Raw genomic sequence first — 9,016 nt, 5'->3', positions numbered from 1 at the left:
TTACGGGCCGTAACACGTGTTACGGGCCGTAACAGTGGACCGTAACGCATCGAAAATTTCCAAAACCTCACTGGAAATTTTCACCAAGTTACGGTACCAAGTTACGGTCCGTCCTTTGTGTTACGGGACCGTAACAGTGACCGTATCTTGGTCCGTATGTACGTTTCGGGTCACCTGACTTCGGGAGGCCATAACCCTATCGTAAGTTGAGAATTTGGGAAAACTCAAAGAATGAAAGTTGTAGATAATTGAAATACCTTTCGAACCATTTGTTGTGGGTTCACAGGAGACGTCAGGATAGGGAGATATGGACGTTTTAAGACAGATAGGTCCAACCCGTTTTCAAGTTGGGTCAACCCATTTCCCCCTTAGTATTTAAGGGAAATGAAAACCCTAGCAGCCTCCATTTCCCTCAAATTTCAGATTTTTAGAGAGAGGAAGTGAGAGAGAGGAGAGATAGAGAGAGAAAGTAGAAAATCAACCAAGTTTAAGGCCCCAAATCCCGAAGCTCGTGAAGGATAAAGTGTAGTACAAGTTGTTGCCGTCATTTTAAGCTAAAAATCGGACTTGGGGGTGTTGATTTCGTGGTGACTACCCAAAAAGGTAATGTTTCTACTTCCTAATCATTTATAGTTGTGAATTGATGAATTCTTGGGAGAATAATAATTGGGTTTGTTGAAGATGATTATATGAATTATGCTAGAATTGTTGGATTGTTGACTTGGGATTGTTGTATTCATATGGTTGGTGAAAAATGATGTTAATTACATCTAATGGGGATTGTAGAATTAGCTAGAAGTAAAAGGATGGGGATTTGGTGAAGAAAACACCATTAATGAGGATTATAAAAGCTTCATGCCTACTAAGTGTTTGATAAAATGCTTAGATGAACAAAACATGAATATGGTTGCTAATATAGAATCCCTATGACTTGTATTGCTATAGATTGAAGTTTAAGGGATTGAAAGACATCGTGATACGCTCAAAAGCGGGAGGTTGAGGTATGTAGAACTTCCATCCACATGTGGGAACCTCTACGTTCTTCCCCATGATCCGTTTAGTAAAATCTATGAAGTTCAAATCCTAGGGCATTAAACCCAACATATTGGTAGCCAGTAATTACGTATGTATGTATGTATATGAATTTCGTATTTATGTTCGTTATTGTATTCCTAATCTTCCATTACGGACATTAGGAATCCTACCTTAATCCATGAACCATGAATTCTCCCTCATGTGTCCTCATTATGTTCATATGAAACTGCATGAATTATTTTTGCAAGTTATAAACACGTTTTCAAGTCAACTACAAATATATGATTATGAACTATTGTATTTCTCGTGATCAAGAACATGTTTACAATCTATTTCATGAAACCATGTTTACAAGTTATTTCGTGAAATCATGATTTCAAGACAAGTACAAGTTAATTCACGAAAGTCATGGGCTTCTTAGCCAACTATATTATTCTCATGTTCGGGAGTTGGATTAATACCGAGAAGGCTCATAATAGCCTGAAACTACGTATGCCAACGTAGGATAAGGATCGCTCCGCCCAGATAGGACGATTCATTCATATTTTCCCCATTGAGGGATTTGGATCCATTCATGTCATGTTCATGTCTCGTGCCCCGGCAAGGTACGAGATGGCTTAGCTGATCGGGCAGAGATCAGACTCCACGTTTCTCCCCGTGGTGGTTCCTGTCGGTATTACAGATCATTATAGATTATTACAGATTATCTCATGCTTACAATACTCATGTTTATGTTCAGTTCCAGTACTCAGTTTCAGTTCCAATTTCATGTTTATGTAGTCATGCTCATGTTCATGTCCAAGTTTTCAGTTTCAGTTCTTATCATGTTATTCCATGTCCCATGTTGTTTCTTCCGGTTGCTTTACATACCAGTACATTCAATGTGCTGACGTCCCCTTTTATTGCCCGGGGTCCTGTATTTCACGATGCAGGTACGGAGTTACAGGACGACGCTTCTGATCATTAGGATTTACTCGTACCAGCTTATCGGTGAGCCCCATCTCATTCGGGGTTTAAACATTGTATTTCTCTGTTTAGTTTTGCATGTAAAGGTATGCTGGGGGCCTTGTCCCAGTAATTATGTTTTCCAGTCAGACTCATGATAGAGGTTTCATAGACTAGACCAGTCAGTTATGTTATGTCAGACATTTGGAGTCGTATAGCCATTTTGGCTCACTCATGTTTTAAACAAGTACTTTATTAAGTATTATGAATTATTACGTTTTACAAAGGCTCATCATGCATTCACGTTATATTCCGCTTATGTTATGCATCATGATGATTCAGCAAGTCATGTGGTTCGCTCGGTCACATGTAGTCAGGCACCGAGTGCCGTGTTACGTCCAGGCCATGGTTCGGGGCGTGACAAAGCTTGGTATCAGAGCCTAGGTTCAAGTGTCTTTAGGAAGTCTATGAAACCGTGTCTAGCGGGGTCTCTTTTATATGTGTGAGGGCCCCACACATATAAACAGTTAACCACCAAGACATTCAGGATTGTCTCATTTCTTTCATAATCTAGATCGTGCAGTAGAGCAGTATTTTTAGGATGATTTCCTAATTCGTGCGTATACGTGTTTTCAGAAAATGCCTTACAAAAGAACTTACAAGAAGAAAAACACAGCCAGCAGCCAAAGGGCTGCCGTCGAAGCGGCTCACGAAGATACTGTTCCGACTCAGGCAACAGCTCCAACCGCCTCTACCGTTACACCTCCTAATGCTTCGGATAGGGATGTTAGGAGTGCTATCAATATGCTCACCCAGCTAGTAGTAGCTCAGGCCCAACGTCAGGAATCTGGGTCAAGTTCAGGAGGTAATGGGGAGTCTTCTAAGGCGAAGGAATTTCTCAGAATGAATCCCCCAGTATTCACGGGAACGAAAAAGGATGAAGATCCTCAAGACTACATTGATGCTCTCCAAAAGATCTTCAGGATTATGACAGTTACCAAAACGGAAGCAGCTACTTTTGGAGCTCATCAGCTCCAGAGCATTGCTAACACGTGGTATGAATCTTGGGAATTGTCCCGAGGTGAGAATGCGCCTGATGCTACATGGGATGAATTTGCTAGCGCATTCCTAGACCACTTTATGCCAGTAGAGCTCAGAGAGGCTAAGGCTGAACAGTTCCTGAAACTCAAGCAAAATGGCAGGCCAGTTCAAGAATACTATTTGGAATTCGTTAGTCTGGCGAAGCATGCCCTACACATGGTACCTGATATGAGGGCAAGAGTGAGAAGATTCGTGGGAGGTCTTGATTCCCATTTGTATGATAGAGCCAATATTGTTGCACAAAATGGGACCATGACTATTTCCAAGATGGTTGCTTTTGTGCAGGGCAAGGAGACAAGGCTAAAGGAGGAAGAAACCTTACAAAAAGAGAAAGACAAGGAGTTCAACAAGAGGGTCAAATCTACCGGACAGTTCAGCGGGAACCGAAACAGGAACTTCTTTAAGAACAGGTCAGCAGTACCTGCTCCGTCCACAGCGAGTGCCCCACTTCCTAAGTTCCGCAATGATAAGAAGCCGAATTTCAGGCCATCAAGTTCGTACTCTCAAGCTAGTGGGGGTCAGGCGACTTATACTTATCCGATATGCGGCAAGTGTAATAAGAGACACTTAGGTGAGTGTCGCATGGGCATGAAAATATGTTATGGTTGTGGCCAGAGAGGCCATATTCAGAAAGATTGTTCGTCCGCTAGGCAAGATACCGGAGGTAATGTGGCGCAGCCCACAAATCCAGCAGTCCCTTGTAATAATCAGGCCCAGCGGGGGGCGCAACCACATGTATGCATTGACAGGCCGTCAGGATACAGAAGCTCGAGCAGATGTTGTTACAGGTACTCTAACAATTTTCACTTTCGATGTATATGCCCTTATTGACCCAGGATCCACCTTATCTTATGTAACCCCTTTTGTTGCTAAGAAATTTGGTATTGAACCCGAAAAATTGTATGAACCCTTTGAGGTGTCCACCCCCGTTGGGGAATCACTCATAGTTAGACATATGTATAGGGGTTGCCCAGTTTTAGTCTACCACCGCAGAACCATAGCTGATTTAGCAGAATTAGAAATGGTAGACTTTGATGTGATCATGGGTATGGATTGGTTAGCTTCATGTTATGCCACAGTCTGTTGTAGAACTAAGGTGGTAAGATTCGAGTTTCCTAATGAGCCAGTCATAGAATGGAAGGGTAATTCAGTAGTACCCAGGGGTAGATTCATTTCTTACTTAAAGGCCAGGAAAATGATTTCCAAGGGTTATATCTATCACCTAGTTCGAGTCAAAGATTCAGATGCTCAGACTCCAACTCTTCAGTCAGTACCAGTTGTAAACGAATTTCCGGAAGTATTCCCAGAAGATCTTCCAGGAGTCCCTCCTGACAGGGAGATTGAGTTTGGAATTGATTTACTTCCCGATACTCAGCCGATATCAATTCCGCCATACAGAATGGCTCCAGCAGAGTTAAAAGAGTTAAAAGCCCAGTTGAAAGATTTGTTTGATAAGGGGTTTATTAGGCCTAGTGTTTCGCCTTGGGGTGCACCAGTCCTATTTGTCCGAAAGAAGGATGGTTCTTTACGTATGTGTATAGATTACCGTCAGCTGAACAAGGTCACCATTAAGAACAAGTACCCTCTTCCTAGAATCGATGACTTATTTGATCAGCTGCAAGGCGCCCAATGTTATTCCAAGATTGACCTCAGAACAGGCTATCATCAGTTGAAGGTTAAGGAAGTTGATATTTGGAAGACAACTTTCAGGACCCGTTATGGCCATTTTGAATTTCTTGTTATGTCATTTGGGTTGACAAATGCACCAGCTGCTTTCATGGATCTTATGAATAGGGTCTTCAAGCCTTATCTCGATTTATTCGTCATTGTCTTCATTGATGATATTTTGGTGTATTCCCGTAATGAGGTCAATCATGCAGAACATCTCAGAATAGTGTTGCAAAATCTTAAAGATCGTGAGCTTTTTGCAAAATTCTCAAAGTGTGAGTTTTGGCTTAAATCAATGGCATTCTTAGGCCATGTGATCTCGGGTGAAGGTGTTAAAGTTGATTCTCAAAAGATTGATACCGTAAAGAGTTGGCCCAGACCCACCTCAGTTTTTGATATAAGAAGTTTCTTGGGTCTGGCAGGCTATTATCGACGCTTCGTAGAAGGATTTTCTTCTATCTCTGCTTCGTTGACTAAGTTGACACGGAAGAAAGTTAAGTTCCAATGGTCAGATGCGTGTGAGCGAAGCTTTGAGGAGTTGAAGAAAAGATTGACTTCTGCTCCAGTTTTGACTTTGCCAGAGGGAACTGAAGGATTCGTGGTTTATTGTGATGCTTCGGGAGTTGGTCTCGGATGTGTCTTAATGCAGCACGGTAAGGTAGTAGCTTATGCATCTCGTCAGCTCAAGGTTCACGAAAAGAATTATCCGACGCATGACTTAGAGTTGGCAGCTGTAGTTTTTGCACTTAAGATATGGCGTCATTATTTGTATGGAGTGCACGTTGATATTTTCACAGATCATAAAAGTCTGCAGTATATCTTCAAACAAAGGGAGCTAAATCTTAGACAGAGGAGATAACTCGAATTGCTTAAGGATTATGATGTGGATATTCTCTATCATCCGGGGAAAGCGAATGTTGTAGCTGATGCTCTTAGTCGGCATTCCATGGGAAGTTTAGCCCACGTGGACGTGGATAAGAGAGTTATGACAAAGGACGTTCACCGTTTGGCCAATCTTGGAGTTCGACTTTTGGATTCCGAGGATGGTGGTGTGGTTGTTCAGAATAGTGCTCTTTCCTCCTTAGTCGTTGAAGTCAAGGAGAAACAATTTAGTGATCCCTATTTGTTGCAGCTGAAAGAGGGGATTCACAAGCATAAGACAACGGCTTTTGAACAAGGGGGAGATGATGGTACCTTGAGGTACCAAGACAGATTATGTGTCCCAGATGTAGATGGACTCAGAGAGCGAATCATGTCAGAAGCTTACAATTCCAGGTATTCCATTCACCCCGGTTCCACTAAGATGTATCATGATCTCAAGGAGATTTACTGGTGGAACGACATGAAGAAGAATGTGGCAGATTTTGTAGCTAAGTGCCTGAACTGTCAACAGGTTAAAGCCGAACAGCAGAGGCCGGGTGGCTTGGCTCAGAATATTGATATTCCTGTCTGGAAATGGGAAATGATCAATATGGATTTCGTATCAGGTTTACCTCGTTCAGCTAAGAGACATGACTCTATTTGGGTGATCGTTGACCGACTTACTAAGTCAGCACACTTTTTGCCAGTCAAGACCACATATTCAGCAGAAGACTATGCCAAGCTGTATGTTAGTGAGATTGTCAGATTGCATGGGACACCAGTGTCCATTATTTCAGATCGTGGTGCTCAGTTTACAGCGAATTTCTGGAAATCCTTTCAGAAAGGATTGGGTACCAAGGTGAACCTTAGCACAGCTTTTCATCCGCAGACAGATGGCCAAGCAGAGCGTACTATTCAGACTCTAGAGGACATGTTGAGAGCATGCGTCTTGGATTTCAAAGGTAATTGGGATGACCATTTACCTCTCATTGAGTTTTCTTATAATAACAGTTGTCATGCTAGTATTGGGATGACACCATTTGAGGCTCTGTATGGGCGAAGGTGCAGATCACCAATCGGTTGGTTCGAAGTTGGTGAAGCAGAGTTGTTAGGACCAGATTTGGTTTATCAGGCTATGGAGAAAGTCAAGTTAATACAGGAGCGTTTGAAAACGGCTCAGAGTCGCCAGAAGTCTTATGCAGATGTGAGGTGAAGGGACTTAGAATTTTCAGTTGATGATTGGGTGTTCCTTAAAGTCTCACCTATGAAGGGTGTTATGCGATTTGGCAAGAAAGGGAAGCTCAGTCCCAGATATATTGGACCTTACAGAATTTTACGAAAGGTCGGTCTAGTAGCTTATGAACTTGAGTTGCCACAACATTTGGCTGCTGTACATCCCGTGTTTCATGTGTCCATGTTGAGGAAGTGTGTGGGAGACCCGTCGTTGGTTTTCCCTACTGATACTATAACAGTTAAGGATGGTTTGACATATGAGGAGATCCCCGTAGCCATTCTTGACCGTCAAGTTCGCAAGTTGAGAACTAAGGAAGTAGCCTCAGTGAAAGTATTGTGGAGGAGTCAGAAAGTTGAGGAAGCTACATGGGAAGCCGAGGAGGATATGAAATCCATGTACCCGTATTTGTTTCAGCCCCCAGAAGAGGTTTATGATGTGTTGACACCCAATTTTGTCCCACCTTTCCTCCAAAATACCTATTTTTCGCTTCTAATATTTTGGCAACTTTTAAAAAAAATAATTATCTGCATTTTTACTATAATTAGCTTTTATTAATACCGGCATTTCATTATCCTGTCATTTACTACCGTCATTATTACCATTATTATTATTACTATTATTATTATTATTATTATTTGTTACTATTTTTTATTATTATTACTAGTATTGTCATAATTATCATTTCAGCATTTTTTTACCGTCTCACGCACACACATCGCTTTTATCTTCGCATAATTAAATAACAACATTCACTTACTGTTGAATTTCAAATATTATTGCACTGCTATTATGACGGCATATAATTTATTACCCGAGTATTAATAATTGCACATTTTATATTAAGTAATTTAAATTGGTCTTTTATTTAAATGTAGTAGCCCAATCAACTCATACTATTTTCGGACCAATTTTCAGAACCAGCCCACATTTTAATTAACCAGCCCAATGTGTTCAGCCAACCCAGTCCAAATTTTTGACCCGACCCGCCCTTTTCGTTTAACAAGGAACCATTAGGGTTCCTTGCTCATTTTCCTCTTCAGCCGCCGCCCCCTCCCCCTCTTCTCTCCCTCTTCGCCCCCCCCCCCCCCCCCCCCCCCACTTTCGCCCTGTTCCCCGCTGTCCCCCACTTCCCTTTGTCCTCCCATGCTCACTGCCATCCCCATTCCCCCAAGTTCCCCACGCGTATTTCCTTTTATATTCAACACAATGCAAAGCAAAACCCTATAAATAGGGGCGTTTGAATCATTTGAAAGGGCTCCTTTTTTTCTTGGTCACGAAAATTCCCTTAAAGCAAAGAGTTGGAGCATTTTGAATACCGGGCAAATACGAGTGTTTAATCGCTCAAGCCATTCTCTTTTTTTGAAAAATATTAATTTTCTCTAATTTTACTGATATCGTCACAAATACGCATTCTGTTCTTTCTTTTTTTGCTTCGGGTGTTGGTCTGAATTCGAGCGTACGCAAGTTCGATTTCCGTGGTGCTTCGAGGTTAGATCGAAACCTTCTCCTCATTGCGCTGCACCCGAAGAAGGTTAGTAAGCTTCCCTCTTTCAGCATATTTTACCCTTTTATTTGTATTTTTGTTTATATGTGTTAAGTTGATTAGCTACGACAATCGTTAGTATAACTAGGAAGATATGTGTTAAGTGCTAGCCTTTTTTGGTCGTGTTGTCCTAATTGCTAATGGTAGCCATGTTTAAAGAGTAATTTAAATATCAGTTTAGGTCTTTAGATTTAAGCATGTCAACTGATCAGTTTAATCAGGATTATGCCTATTTTAGCTCATGTTCCATATATTGTTTAGTTTACTGTCTTGTTTAGCTGCACCTCTCTACTATTTTCTTAGTTGAATCCACTTCCATTATGCTAAGAACATGATATAAGTAGCTCTTGGACCACGTTTAGAAAGTATCTCTCCTGTCTAGTTCTATCTGTGCCATTAAATTCATTAATACAGAGTATGATGCATGTTTAATGGTCACTAGTGGTTTATACATTATTGGTAATTTATGTGAGTTGGATCAATGGTATTTAAAGGGGTTTTGAGCCATCATGTGACTAGCATAAGATCTGTTTTTGGGAAGGGATTTGCAAGTTTAGATAAAATTTGATGTGTTCTTGTGTCATCAGTGTCAAAAATGTGTTTCTTGTACTTTATACGCTTGTTAGTTA

General features: G+C 41.3%; 1 long non-coding RNA gene across 1 annotated transcript; it reads left to right on the top strand.

Moving 5' to 3' along the window:
- Window positions 1-428: 428 nt before the first annotated feature.
- LOC132618893 (uncharacterized) lies at window positions 429-2,266 on the top strand. Its single transcript, XR_009574367.1, has 3 exons — window positions 429-603; window positions 946-1,001; window positions 1,968-2,266. It is a non-coding gene; the product is annotated as an uncharacterized LOC132618893 (long non-coding RNA).
- Window positions 2,267-9,016: the final 6,750 nt, after the last annotated feature.

Source organism: Lycium barbarum, chromosome 11 (assembly GCF_019175385.1).
Source record: "Lycium barbarum isolate Lr01 chromosome 11, ASM1917538v2, whole genome shotgun sequence".
NCBI classification, from domain to species: domain Eukaryota; kingdom Viridiplantae; phylum Streptophyta; class Magnoliopsida; order Solanales; family Solanaceae; genus Lycium; species Lycium barbarum.
This window is presented reverse-complemented; position numbering and strand designations above follow the sequence as displayed.